The sequence below is a fragment of the Cebus imitator genome, unplaced genomic scaffold (genome assembly GCF_001604975.1).
Source record: "Cebus imitator isolate Cc_AM_T3 unplaced genomic scaffold, Cebus_imitator-1.0 Scaffold53, whole genome shotgun sequence".
Classification (NCBI taxonomy): Eukaryota; Metazoa; Chordata; class Mammalia; order Primates; family Cebidae; genus Cebus; species Cebus imitator.
Genome location: NW_016107368.1, coordinates 3,092,527 through 3,107,623, shown reverse-complemented (window position 1 = coordinate 3,107,623; position 15,097 = coordinate 3,092,527). Strand labels below are relative to the sequence as shown.

Here is a 15,097-nt window from a genome sequence, read left to right as displayed (position 1 = left end):
AAAAAAAAAAAAAAGTGTCTTCATTGGATTAATAAGGAACCCCCTTTTTCTCATTTTTTAATTTTTGAGACAGGGTCTCACTCTGTCACTTAGGCTGGAGTGCAGTGGTGTGATCTCGGCTCACTGCAACCTCTGCCTCCCGGGTTCAAGGGATTCTCTTACCTCAGCCTCTCTAGTAGCTGGGACTACAGGTGTGCACCGCCACACCAGGCTAATTTTTGCAGTTTTTGGTAGAGATGGGGTTTCAGCATATTGGCCATGCTGATCTGGAATTCCTGACTTCAAGCGATCCACTGGCTTCGGCCTCCCATAGTGCTGGGATTACAGGTTTGAGCCACTGTGCCTGGCTGGGAGCCCCCTTCTTCTAGCAGACAAAAGCCAAGGTGCACAGTTTAGGGAGCAGATTATGGGCTAGATTTGAGCCTTCACTCACACATGTAGTTCAGGAACTAAATATATGTATATATGTAATATAATTGGGTGTGTTGGCTCATGCCTGCAGTCCCAGCACTTTGGGAGGCCGAGGCAGGAGGATAATTTGAGCACAGGAGTTCAGGACTGACCTGTGCTACATAGGGAGGTCCTGTCTCTACAAAAAGCTGGGTGCATTGGTATACACCTGTAGTCCCAGCTACTTGGGAGGTTGAGGTGGGAGGATCCCTTGAGGCCAGGAGTTCGAGGCTGCAGTGAGCCATGATTGCACTACTGCAGTCCAGCCTGGGTGAGAGAATCAGACTTTCTTTTTTGAGATGGAGTCCCGCTCTGTCGCCCAGGCTGGAGTGAAGTGACGCGATCTCTGATCACTTGAACCTCTGCCTCCTGGGTTTAAGTGATTCTTCTGCCTCAGCTTCCTGAGTAGCTAGGATTATGGGTGTGTCACCATGCCCAGCTATTTTTTAATTTTTATTTTTAATAGAGACGGAGTTTCACCTTGTTGATCAGGCTGGTCTTGAACTCCTGACCTCGTGATCCGCCCGCCTCGGCCTCCCAAAGTGCTGGGATTACAGACGTGAGCTACGGTGCCCAGTTCTCTCACTCTGTCTATATCTAATCAGATATATATATCAGAGGCTGAGAAAAGGGGAGAGGTGGATGAGGAAAAAATGTATTTATTATTGAACTGAACCTTTGATAATGGAAAAAATGGTAAATCATATATGCACATTTTACAGATATAAAATTATATATATATATATATATATATGTATGTATATACAATTTATATACATAGTATATTCATGTATATAAAGCTGGAAAAAATGTTAATCTCCCAAGCAGAAAGTTGACTTTGTCATAGCTCCTTTGGCAGCTGAACTTGACTGCGCCCGTGTAATTGTACTGGTGGTCTTTATTTATTGTGTAGCCTGCGTATTCATGTAAACAGGATGTAGTATGCTTGATATGGGGATGTCCCAGGAGTTCCCAGAGGGGGCGTAATTCATGCTACACACATCATACTACCTTTTTTTTTTTTTGAGACAGTGTCTCGCTTTGTCTCCCAGGCTGGAGTGCAGTGGTGCAATCTCAGCTAACTGTAACCTCTGCCTCCCAGGTTCAAGCGATTCTTCTGCCTCAGCCTCCTGAGTAGCTGGGATTACATAGAGGTGCATGCCACCACACCCGGCTAATTTTTATTTTATTTTTAGCAGACATGGGAGTTCACCACATTGGCCAGGCTAGTCTTGAATTCCTGACCTCTTGATCCGCCCTCCTCGGCCTCCCAAAGTGCTGGGATGATAGGCGTGAGCCACCGCATCTGGCCACATCACACTACCTTTCTAGATTCTGCATCTCCAAGAGTGGCTTCTAGGGTTTGGAATCAGGGAAGGCGAATTTTTAGAGGTCATGGGGTGGGAACAAAGACCGTGTGTAAGAGGTAAGACGTCAGGAAGCAGCGGTGTGCCCACACCACTGAGGTAGGTGTGCTGCCCCTTTCGGGGGGAATTTCCATTCTGGGGATCCCCATTATGAGGTTTCCAAGAAGGGAACACTTTTCAAGTCTGCTTTCCTAACGCTTGCATCTCGTCACGGTTGCACCTTACCTGTGTCTTGCTGCCCGCAGTCTCCGGCTTGGTCTGCTCAGGAAACTCCTGGTGCCTGAGATCGGGATGGAGATGAGGGCCTTAGTTTGGCCAGTCGCAGCATCTCAGTGGGGTGAGACGCCTTGGTGGGGAAGGCAGAGTGGAAAACCTGACGCCTTCCACCAGCAACTCTTGTGGCTCTGTGTGAGGTGGGGTTATGTGGGTAGGAAGGAGTGGAGATGGATCGTGTGGTCTGCAGAGGATGCATTTTGGAGTGGACAGAGCTGAGTTTAAGCCTGGGTTCTGCCAGTGCTGTCTAAGCTGTGCATCCCTGGGCAAACATCTTCACCTCTCTGGGCCCGTGTCTTCAATTATAAAACTGGAAAATAATTCTCATGGGCTCTCGGGAGTTTTAAATGAGCCAGCAGTTTCAATTGCACAGTGGCTGACATTGGATTTCATATATGAAATCTATTACTATTATTGTTATGATTATTCGAAACAGAGTCTTGGGTTGTTGTCCAAGCTGGAGTGTAGTGGTGTGATCTCGGCTCACCGCAACCTCTACCTCCTGGGTTCAAGCGATTCTCCTGCCTCAGCCTCCCAAGTAGCGGAGTACAGGCACGTGACACCACCACGCCTGGCTAACTTTTTTATTTTTAGCAGAGACGGAGTTTCGCCATGTTGGCCAGGCTGGTCTCGAACTCCCGACCTCAGGTGATCTGCCCATCTCGGCCTCCCAAAGTGCTGGGATTACAGGCGTAAGCCACCGCATCCAGCACGTCTTTTTTCTTCTTTTGAGATGGAGTCTTGCTCTGTCACCCAGGCTGGAATGCAGTGGCAGGATCTTGGCTCACTGCAACCTCCACCACCTGGGTTCAAGTTCTCCTCCTGCCTCTGCCTCCTGAGTAGCTGGGATTACAGACACCATTATGCCTGGCTAATTTTTGTATTTTTAGTAGAGACAGGATTTCACCATGTTGGCCAGGCTGATCTCGAACTCCTGACCTCAACTGATCCCCCCACCTCAGCCTCCCAAAGCACTGGGATTACAGGCGTGAGCCACCACATTTACCCAAACTGCGTTTTTCCTCTGCTCTACCACCACCACCACCACCACAACCGTCAATATAAAAGAGGACTTCTGTGACTGAATGTGTGGGTTTTTTTCCCCCACATACCAAGCAGCGGACACTAGCTGGTGTCTTCCAATTCAATTCGGACACCATCCACCTGGAGATGGCGTCAGATTGCGCAGGCTGGGGGCTCAGTCCCCACAACTTCCCCCCACACTCCCTTCAGACATCAGTTGCAAATCTTGGCTTCTGGAACTTCTGACTGACTGGCTTCAAGTTGGGGTTCCCATGACCGCCTCTTTGAGTTTGATTGATTTGCTGGAGTGACTCACAGAACCCAGGGAAATACTTATGTTCACTGGGTTATTACAAAGGAAGTTACAAGGGATCCAGATGAAGAGATGTATAGGGTGAGCCGGGTGTGGTGGCTCACGCCTGTAATCCCAGCACTTTGGGAGGCTGAGGCAGGTGGGTCACCTGACGTCAGGAGTTGGAGACCAGCCTGACCAACATGGAGAAATCCCATCTCTACCAAAATTACAAAATTAGCTGCGCATGGTAGTGCACACCTGTAATCCCAGCTACTTGGGAGGCTGAGGCGGGAGAATGGCTTGAACCCGGAAGGTGGAGGTGGTGGTGAGCCGAGATCACGCCTTTGCACTCCAGCCTGGACAACAAGAGTGAAACTCCATCTCAGAAAAAAAAAAAAAAAAAAGAGAGAGAGAGAGAGAAATGTATGTAGGGTGAGGTATGGGGGAGGTGGTATGGATCTTTCATGCCCTCCCTGAACGCACCACCCACTGGGATCCTCCCTGTGTTCAGTTAACTGGAAGCTCCCGAAACCCAGTCTTTTTGGGTTTTCATGGAGGCTTCATTATATAGGCCTGATTGATTAAACAGTTGGCTTTTGGTGATCAACTTAATCTTCAGCCCCTTTCTCCTCCCCACTGATGGTTGGGGGCTGAGGCTGAAAGTTCCAACCCTCTAATCCTGCCTTGGTCTTTCTGGTGACCAACCCCACCTTGAACCTATCAGGCAAAAGATATACAAAAGATAGCACTTTGGCTGGACGCAGTGGCTCATGACTGTAATCCCAGCACTTTGGGAGGCTGAGGCTGGCAGATCACTTGAGGTTGGGAGTTTGAGACCAGCCTGACCAACATGGAGAAACCCTGTCTCTACTAAAAATACAAAATTAGTCAGGTGTGGTGGCCCATGCCTGTAATCCCAGCTACTCGGGAGGCTGAGGCAGGAGAATCGCTTGAATCTGGGAGGCAGAGGTTGCAGTGAGCCGAGATCGCGCCATTGCACTCCAGATTGGCCAACAATAGCAAAACTCTATCTCAAAAAAAAAAAAAAAGACAGCACTTTGGAGATCCCAAGGATTTTAGTAGTTATGAGCCAGAACTGTGGATGAAAGCCTATATATCTATATATACAAGCCCACACACATATATATACACATGCATACACATATATACACACATATACACACACATATGTATACACATATATGCACACACATACACACCCACACACATGTATACACATATATGCACACACATACACATATACACACATCACATACATGCACACATACATATGCACACATACACATATACACACATACACACGCATATATACACATATATACATACCCACACACATATACACACATATGTACACACATACATTTATACACACACATATACGCACACACACACATATATATGTATATATATGCAATAATACCACCAACAGGGTAGATGGAGGAGGCATTTATGGATTTTGGGGAACCTGGAAGATCATAGGTCACTTTGAGATGTGCAGGATTTCCAGATGTCATTGAGGAACTTTGACCTGGATGGCCAAGGGAAACTGTGGAACCCATTCTGTAGCTATGCAAGCTGTTTGGTTGGAATGCAAATTTTGGAGTTATTGATATATTTTATACAATGCAAGTTTTGGGGGCAGGAAGAATCTCTCACGCAGACAAGTAAAGGTGTAGAAGAAAGGAGCGTTTAAGCTCAAGTGCCAAGAAACTCTGGTGTGTAACAGAAAGTCTGTATTTACGCAGGGTCGGAAATCAGGAGAAGTGACCAGAGGAAAGAGAAAAATTAAGTTTCAAGAAATGTGATTCAAGAAGGAAGTAGTGGTCAGTGGTGTCTGATTCAGCTTCTGAGAGTTTGTTCGGATGAGAAGCTGAGGCAGGAAGGGAGGTGAGCACCGTGTCCGGCCATGAGGTTGGCAAGAAGCCCCCGAAACAGACCAGGGAGATGAATGAAGATAGGGCTTTAAGGCAAGAATGATGTCCACATCTACACGGAATCTACCTCCTACTTATAAGTGAGAACATGCAGGATTTGACTTTCTGCATATGAGTTGTTTCACTTAAAGATAATGGCCCCCAGTTCCATTCATGTTGCTGCATAAGACATGATTTCATTTTTTTTTTTTTTTTTTGTAGTATTCCATATATATCACATTTTCTTTGTCTCTGTCAACTTTGTGTTGCCTCCTCTTCATTGCACTGATCAACAAAATATGCCTTCATTTACCAGTATTTTTTTTTTTTTTTGAGATAGAGTCTCACTTTTTTGCCCAGGGTGGAGTGCAGTGATGTGGTCATAGCTTATTGCAGCCTCAAATTCCTGGTGTGGGAAGTAGAAAAGTTCCTTTTTAAAGTTTCCTATCTTGTTAAAGAATAAGTGTGCCAATAACGTTGTGAAGCCCTGTCCTATGTAGCTGTTAGACATGCCATGCTTACAGGCACAGAGTACTTTTTATGTCCTTGTACTTTAACCAAGATGTCTGTGCTGGACGTGCTCACAGGCATGCCCCACCTCTCCATTGCTTTTACCTGTTTAGAAAAGTTTTAATTATTAGCCAGTTGGGTTTTAAATTGTGAGGTCTGGCTCCAGGCAAAAAAATAATTTTTTTGTGCACAAATACAATACAGAAAACAGAAACTGTAGATGATGTGTCTGGGCACCATGGCTCATGCCTTTAATCCCAGCACTTTAGGAGGCTGAGGTGGGAGGATTGCTTGAGCTCAGTCCAAGACCAACCTGGGCAGCATAGTGAGGCCCCACTTCTGCAAAATATTAAAAAATTACCGGGTATGGTGGTGCATGCCTGTAGTCTCAGCTGCTAGGGAGGCTGAAGTGGGAGGATCACTTGAGCCTGGGAGGTTGAGGTTGCAGTGGGCCATGATTGTGCCACTGCACTCCAGCCTGGTCAACAGAATGAAACCCTGTCTCAGAAAAGCCCCAAAACATTTAATTTGACCGAAAACCTCTGAAAATGGAGAAGCTATACACAGAATGTTCTTTAGTTACCTCTCTCTCACACATCAAGGGTGCACTGAGTTCATGACAGAAATCATGTGTGAATTAGTTCCAATGGTACACAAACATATGGAAACACTGAATTAAAAATTGCCTTCTGCTAAGTGTAGTGAGACCTCAAAACCACTTTAGGTGTAACCTCAGTAACCAAAACAGAGGACGCACTGACCGTTTACTTCTGCAAGACAAATGTGACTCTGGCACACTTGTTACCTATTCTAATCATTAACCTTCTTTGACTTTCTAGAAAAAGGCCTATTATTGAACATTTGCCATATTCTAATTTTAAATATAATTCATTTCTTAAAAAAAAATAACCCCACTGTCTTTGAACAGATAAAAATGGCTTACATATCACTGTTACAGGATCTTTAGGGTGCCACTTTTCTGGTCGGAAACATCTGTGGCCCGTGACACCTTTGCCTGAGTTCTTGTCTTATGTCCAGGAAGAATGAGGTACATAGGTAAGTAGAGGGTGAACAAGATGAAGAGGAGCTTTACTCAATGTTAGAACAGCTCACAGGAGACCCAAAGTGGGAGCTCCTGTCTGTAGGTAGGTCATCTCATTGAATGCTCTGCTCTCAGCAGAGAGGAGTCCCCAGTGAGGGTAGCTCCTCTCTGCTACTGGTCCTCCTGATGTCTGCAAGTCTCAGCAGAGAGGAGGCCTTGGAGAAGGTGGCTTCTCTCTGTCCATCAGGTCAACCCATCCTCTCTGCAACTTTCAGCAGAGATGGTAGCTCCTTTCTGCAGCTTGTGGTCAGGTCATCTCCAGCTATTAGCACAGAGGGTAGCTTCTCTCTGCAGCTGGTCATCCTGATGTCTCTCTTTTTTCTGCCTAGCTCTGGCTGAGCATGGAGCTTTTATGGGCCTCAGAGGGGATGTGGTATGTGCTGACTGGTCCATCAGTGGCCATGGGTGGGCCTGGAAAAGGCATCACGAGCCCCCACACTGGTCCACCGGACTCCCAGCCCTCAGCATTCAGGCCCTCCCTGGCCTAAAAGTGGGGTCTTAGTGGGGACCTGCCCCCTTCTGCCAGGAATCAGTCTGCCCAGTCTGGGTCCTGACTTTGCTCCAGGATGGGAGCAGGCACTGTCAATAAGTAGAAACTAGGCAGTGGGAGCAGGCACTTTGCAGCCTGCAAGAGTTGGGGGCAGCTGTGTCCCCCCCCCCACCAAGAGTACAGGGAGGCTTGAATCTGCAGCCACAACTTGGGCGGCTGCAGCCTCACATGTGAGCCAGTGCACCTGGCTATTTTTTTTTTTTTTTTTAAGTTGGAGTTTCGCTCTTGTTGCCCAGGCTGGAGTGCAGAGGTGGGACCTCACTATGTGGCCCAGGTTGGTCTTGGACTGAGCTCAAGCAATCCTCCCACCTCGGCCTCCCAAAATGCTGGGATTATAGGTATGAGCCACAGTGTGCCCCCTTGCAGCCCTGAAGAGGGGGGATTCCTGATCCTTGCTGGGCCTGGGAGGGTAGCCAGGGCAGGGGCAACATCACCAGGCACTGCCCCTGTTGCCTGGAACTCAGAGGCAGCCTGGGGGTAGCTGATGGTGGCTCTGGCCTGTCTGTGGGGAGTGACAGGGTTGGTGGTCACCCTGATTCGGGATGGACCCCAGGAAAACGGCCAGGAGGCCCTGCATGGAGTTTCCTCCTGAGGCCCAGGAACCTCGAACCCTCGGCGGAGTGGGCGCAGTGGCTGCGCTGTTGGCTTGTGCCCAATGAGGGCGCTGCTCCCACTTCCTGCCCCAGCTCCACGTCCAGGCTTCTCTCTGCCCAACCGTGCTGCCAGCCACTGTGCCGAGGGCTGTGGGCTGCATGGTTGGGGAGCCGTCAGCCTCCTCCCCAGCTGGGCCCTCCCTACAGCAACTGGTGTGATGGCAGCAGCCAGACCACCGCCATCAATATTACACGAGTTTTCACAAGAAGCTGGACAAACTTTCCCTGTAGAAAAAATTAGTCTGTGGCCGGGCGCAGTGGCTCGCGCCTGCAGTCCCTACACTTTGGGAGGCCGAGGCAGGCAGATCACTTGAGGTAAGGAGTTTGAGATCAGCCTGGCCAACATGGTGAAATGCTGTCTCTACTAAAAATACAAAAATTAGCTGGGTGCAGTGGCGGGTGCCTGTAATTCCTGCTACTTGGGAGACTGAGGTAGGAGAATCGCTTGAACCCGGGAGGCAGAGGCTGCAGTGAACAGAGATCCCGCCATTGCACTCCGGCCTGGGTGTCAGAGGGGCGAGACTCTGTCTAAATAAACAACAACAACAACAACAACAACAAACAACAAAAACAGCAAAAAACAAAACCCCGCAAATTAGCTGCATATGATAGCACCCACCCTGTAGTCCCAGATAACTGGGAGGCTGAGGTGGGAGGATGGATTGGGCCCAGGAGAGTGAGGCTTCAGGGAGCTGTGATTGCACCACTGCACTCCAGCCTGGATGACAGGGCCAGACCTTGTCTCAAAATGAACAAACCAACCAACAAAATCTTTTGTATTTATAGAATCATGGGTAACTTCAGGGGTCACATGCTTTTTTGTTTTCACTGTGGTTTGGAACAATGTCAGTTGTATCTGTGGTTGAATCATGTCTTACTGTCAGTCCTAAATCTGCAGTATAGCAGTTCCTTACTTTTTAGGAAGATGCTCTTTGGTTTCAAATGTGTATGAGCAATGGGTGGTTTTCCTTGGGTAAAACCAATAATCTGTGTGAAGATGGGCGAGATGGCTTTCTGCAGACAGAGCAAGTTTTATCATTCTTTCCACAGCCAGTGTGTATCTGTTCAAATAATCAAAAAGATGATCTGTCATGAGACTGATATCAACCAAAGTGGAGTGTAAGTACTGCTGTCATTTTCGTCTGCTGCTATACATCCCAGGAGGTTTTCTTTCTCCCTTTTTTCTTTTTCTTTTTTTTGGAGATGGAGTCTCATTCTGTCACCCAGGTTAGAGTGCAGTGGGATGATCTCGGCTCACTGCAACCTCTGCCTCCCGGGTTCAAGCGATTCTCCTGCCTCAACCTCCCAAGAAGCTGTAAGTACAGGCACCCGCCACCACACCCGGCTAATTTTTGTATTTTTAGTAGAGATGAGGTTTCACCATGTTGGCCAGGCTGGTCTCAAACTCCTGACCTCAGGTGATCCACCTACCTCAGCCTCCCAAAGTGCTGGGATTACAGGCGTGAGCCACCACGCCTGGCCATGAAGGGAATATCTTGATGGCAACTTCTCCCTGCCACTTTCCTTGCCAAATTCCTCACATGAACCTTTGCCAGTGCAAACGTTGTATTGTAAAACTATTGTAACCAAATAGTTTTTACAGTTGTTCTCCAAACAAGCAAGAGTAGACCTGACCCAGAGTCTGATGTTGCCATATCATAATTTTTTTTTTTTTAAGATGGAGTCTTGCTTTATCACCCAGGCTACATGCAGTGAGGAGATCTTGGCTCACTGTAACCTCTGCCTCCAAGTCTCTATTGCCTAGACTGGAGTGCAATGGTGTGATATCTGCTCACGGCAACCTCTGCCTCCCAGGTTCAAGTGATTCTCCAGCCTCAGCCTCCTGAGTAGCTAGGACTACAGGTGCCCACCACTGTGCCCGGCTAATGTTTGTATTTTTAGTTGAGACGGGGTTTCACCATATTGCACAGGCTGGCCTTGAACTCCAGACCTCGTGATCTACCTGCCTTTACCTCCCAAAGTGCTAGGATTACAGGTGTGAGCCACTGCGCCTGGCCACAATAAGTTAAATCTTTTAACATAGTGCCCTGTGAAATAAAAGGGTGAGATAATGGAGGGTCGTCTTTATTTGACACTGGATGGTGAGTGAGAGTGTGGTTGTGGCAGAAACAGATCATCAACATGAGTGACATGCAGAGGAGGCAATGAGAGCTACCAGTTCTCCGGGACCCGGCCCAGGTGAGTGTTTTTACACGAGTTGAGTGTTTTATTTCATTGCAATGGTTCTGATTGCAGCAATATATTGTGGTCACAGACCCAGTTTCTTTATTTTTAATCTTAAACACTTTTTTTTTTGAGGCAGAGTCTCACTTTGTCTCCCAGGCTGGAGGGCAGTGATGCAATTTCAGTTCACTGCAACCTCCGCCTCCTGGGTTCAAGTGATTTTCCTGCCTCAGTCTCCTGAGTAACAGGGACTACAGGGGCCTGCCACCACACCTGGCTAATTTTTATATTTTTAGTAGACACAGGGTTTCACCATGTTGGCCAGGTTGGTTTTGAACTCCTGACCTCAAGTAATCTGCCCGCCTTGGCCTCCCAAAGTGTTGGGATTACAGACGTGAGTCATCACACCCAGCGAGACAATAGATTCTTATAAACTATAGACACCCTATTGAGGTAACAAACGCTAGGTCTTATTTCTTCTATCAAACTGTGTATTTGTACCTATTAATCATCTAGTCTTCATTCTCCCCCCAAGAATAAACTTTTGTAAACAAAGATCGTAAGAGGCTCATTCTCTCTTCAGTTGCTTTCACCAAGCCATTTCTACCTTAGCTATGAATTTAAAGTAAACCCAGGCTGGGCATGGTGGCTCATGCCTGTAACGCCAGCACTGTGGGAGGCCTAGGCAGGCGGATCACTTGAGGTCAGGAGTCTGAGATTAGCCTGGCCAATATGGTGACACCCCATTTCTACTAAAAATACAAAAAATTAGACTGGTGTGGCGGTGGGTGCCTGTAATCCCAGCTACTCAGAAGGCTGAGGCAGGAGAATTGCTTGAACCTGGGGGGTGGAGGTTGCAGTGAGCTGAGATCGTGCCATTGCACTTCAGCCTGGGTGACAGAGGGAGACTCTGTCTCAAACAAAACAAAACAAAAGCCCAGCCCAGCAAATCAGGCTTACTTTGTTGTTCGGTTTTTATTTTACTCTAAAATTTGGTTTCAGCTGGGCGCAGTGGCTCATGCCTGAAATCCCAGCACTTGGGGAGGATGAGGTGGGCAGATCACAAAGATGGGAGATTGAGACCATCTTGGCCATGGTGAAACTCATCTCTACTAAAACACAAAAACTATGTGAAAAGACCTAATTTTCATTTGATAGGTGTACCTGAATGTGACAAAGAGAATGAATCCAAGCTGGAAAATACTCTTCAGGATATTATTCAGGAAAACTTTCCCAATCTAGCAAGGCAGGACAATATTCAACTCCAGGTAATACAGAGAACACCACAAAGATATTCCTCAAGAAGAGCAACCCCAAGGCACATAATCGCCAGATTCACCAGGTTTGAAATGAAGGAGAAAATACTGAGGGCAGCCACAGAGAAAGGTCGGGTTACCCACAAAGGGAAGCCCATCAGACTCACAGCAGATCTGTCAGCAGAAACCCAACAAGCCAGAAGAGAGTGGGGGCCAATATTCAACATCCTTAAAGAAAAGAACTTTCAACCCAGAATTTCATGCCCCGCCAAACTCAACTTCATAAGTGAAGGAAAAATAAAATCTTTTGTGAACAAGCGAGTACTCAGAGATTTCATCACCACCAGGCCTGCTTTACAAGAGCTTCTGAAAGAACCACTACACATAGAAAGGAACAACCAGTATCAGCCTTTCCAAAAATATACCAAAAAGTAAAGAACATCAGCATAATCAAGAATTTACATCAACTAATGGGCAAAACAGCCAGCTAACATCAAATGGCACTATTAAACTCACATATATTATTATTAATCCCAAATTTAAATCGACTAAATCCCCCAATCAAAAGATACAGCCAAAACCCATCGGTATGCTGCATCCAGACCCATCTCACATGCAAGGATACACAAAGACTCAAAACAAAGGGACGGAGAAAGATTTACCAACCAAATGGAGAGCAAAAATAAATAAATAAATAAAAAGCAGGAGTTGCAATTATTGCCTCTGATAAAATAGACTTTAAAGCAACAAAGGTCAAAGGAGGCAAAGAAGGACATTACATAATGGTGAACGGATCAATGCAACAAGAAGAGCTAACGATCCTAAATATATACGACAGGAACACCCAGATACACAAGACCTATAAAGAGACTTAGATTCCCACACAATAATAGTGGGAGACTTCAACATCAATATTAGACAGATCAACGAGACAGAAAATTAACACGGATATCCAGGACTTGAACTCAGATCCGGAACAAGTAAACTTAATAAACGTTTATGGAACTCTGCACTTTAAATACACAAAGTACACACTCTTATCAGCACCGCAGCACACCTACTCACAGGTTTAAATGAAATATTGGTTGGCTGCTTGTTTGTTATTTTCTTCCCTCATTTTTTCCTGTCTCCGTTATTAAGCACAATTATTGGTATAAAAGAGGTTTTTAATACCCATTTTTGACTGTATTCTAGCCTGGGCAATAAAGCAACACTTCCGTTCTCTCTCCCTCTTCCTCTTCCTCTTTCTTTCTCTCCTTCATTCTTTTTTTAAATTTTTCTCTTTTATTAAAAAAAAAAAAAAAATTAGCCAGGCATGGTGGCACACACCTGTAGTCCCAGTTACTCAGGAGGCTGAGGCAGTGTAGGTGGAGGTTGCAGTGAACTGAGATCGTGCCACGGCACTCCAGCCTGGTGACAGAGCAAGACTCCATGTCAAAAAAAAAAAAAAAAAAAAAAAAAGAGATTTGGTCTTACCTGGAAGCCACACATTCAAAAAAAAAATTAAAAGAGAACTGAAAACATTTACTGGATTTTGAACCACGTGAGTCATGGGGCCGTTTTATGAGGGCTATTTTTAGTGATGGGAGTGAATTCCCTTGTATCAGTGCTTTGAGAAATTAGTGGCAAGCACAGAATTGAAGAGAGCCTATAGAAAGAGCGTCTTTAAGAATGTTATTTTTGGGAAATAACTTCAAATATAAAGCCAAGTAGGCCGGGCACGGATTGCTTGAGTCCGGAGTTTAAGACCAGCCTGGGCAACGCGGCAAGATCCTGTCTCTACAAAAATTAGAAGAAATTAGCCCCGCATGGGGGTGCCTGCCTGTAGTCCTAGCACTTGGATGGCTGGGGCGGGAAGACCGTTTGAGCCAAGGATAGAGACTCTCAACTGCGGCCTGGCAACAGAGCAAGACTCTATCTCAAAACAAAACAAAAAACACAGTCAAATGAATGAACAAGTACAAGCAGCACCCATTCAGTCTTACACCCAGATTTCCCAGTTAGTATTTCCTGCTATTCACTCTCCTCATCTCTCTCTCCTCTTTCTCTGTCTCTTTCCCTTTCTGTCTCTATCTCTGTGTCTCTCTGCTTCTCTCTCTAAAAAATATTTAAATTGTTTTTAATTATTTTCTATTTTTATTATACTTTAAGTTCTGGGGTACATGTGCAGATCTTGCAGGATTGTTGCATAGGTGCACACATGCCATGGTGGTTTGCTGCCTCCATGCCCCCGTCACCTGCATCAGCCATTTCTCCCAGTGTTATCCCTCCCCAACCTTCCCAACCCCCACTGTCCCTCCCCTGGCCCCCCACCCCCCAACAGATCCCAGTGTGTGATGTTCCCCTCCCTGTGCCCATGTGTTCTCTTTGTTCAACATGCCTATGAGTGAGAACATGCAGTGTTTGGTTTCCTGTTCTTGTGTCAGTTTGCTGAGAATGATGGTTTCCAGATTCATCCATGTCCCTGCACATGACACAAATTCATCCTTTTTTACCAACCCAAATGCCCATCATGATAGACTGGATAAATAAACTTTTTTCTCCTTTTGTAATTTTTTTCTATCTCCTTATCTCTCTTTATATCCATCTCTATGTATTTCTCTATCTCAGTCTCTCGATCTCTTCATCTGTCTCTCTCCATTTCTATCTCTACCTATCTATCTCTATCTCTTTGTATCTTTTTTTTTTGAGAGAAAGTCTCTGTCTCCCAGGCTAGAGTGCAGTGGCATGACCTCAGCTCCCTGCAACCTCTGTCTCCCAGGTTCAAGCAACTCTCCTGCCTCAGCCTCCCGAGTAGCTGGGACTACAGGCTCATGCCACCACACCCAACTAATTTTTTTTTATTTTTAGTAGGGACAGGGTTTCACCATGTTGGCCAGGATGGTCTCAATCTTCTTGACCTCATGATCTGCTTGCCTCCCAAATTGCTGGGATTACAGGCGTGAGCCACCATGCCTGGCTATCTCTCTTTCTACCTCTTTCTTTCTCTTTATCTCAATCTCTCTATCTCTTGATCTCTCTCTCTCTCTCTTTCTTTCTTTACTTCTCCTCTATCTTTCTGTCTCTCAATCTCTACCTATCTCTTTCTCGATCTCTCAGTTTCCCCTCTCATCTCCCTTGTGGGTATGATTTGGAAGTTTCATTTATGATGAGCCTGGTAAGATAAGGGTCGTTAAGAATCAAGGGCAGAGGAAACCACAGCCTCAGAGTCCAGAGAAGTCCTGGGAAATTCCCAGTGCAGTGCAAGAGGATTCAAGAAACAGGAGGCATCACACTACCAGACTTCAAACTATACTACAAGGCTACAGTAATCAAAACAGCATGGTACTGGTACCAAAACAGAGATATAGGCCAATGGAACAGAACAGAGACCTTGGAGGCAACACAACATATCTACAACCATCCGATCTTGGACAAACCTGACAAAAACAAGCAATGGGGAAAGGATTCCCTGTTTAATAAATGGTGTTGGGAAAACTGGCTAGCCATGTGCAGAAAGC

The 15,097-nt window shown here is 46.2% G+C and overlaps 1 pseudogene; it reads right to left on the bottom strand.

Annotated features, from left to right (window-relative positions):
- Positions 1 to 7,964: 7,964 nt before the first annotated feature.
- Positions 7,965 to 15,097, bottom strand: part of LOC119471233 — an 18,617-nt pseudogene continuing 11,484 nt past the window's right edge.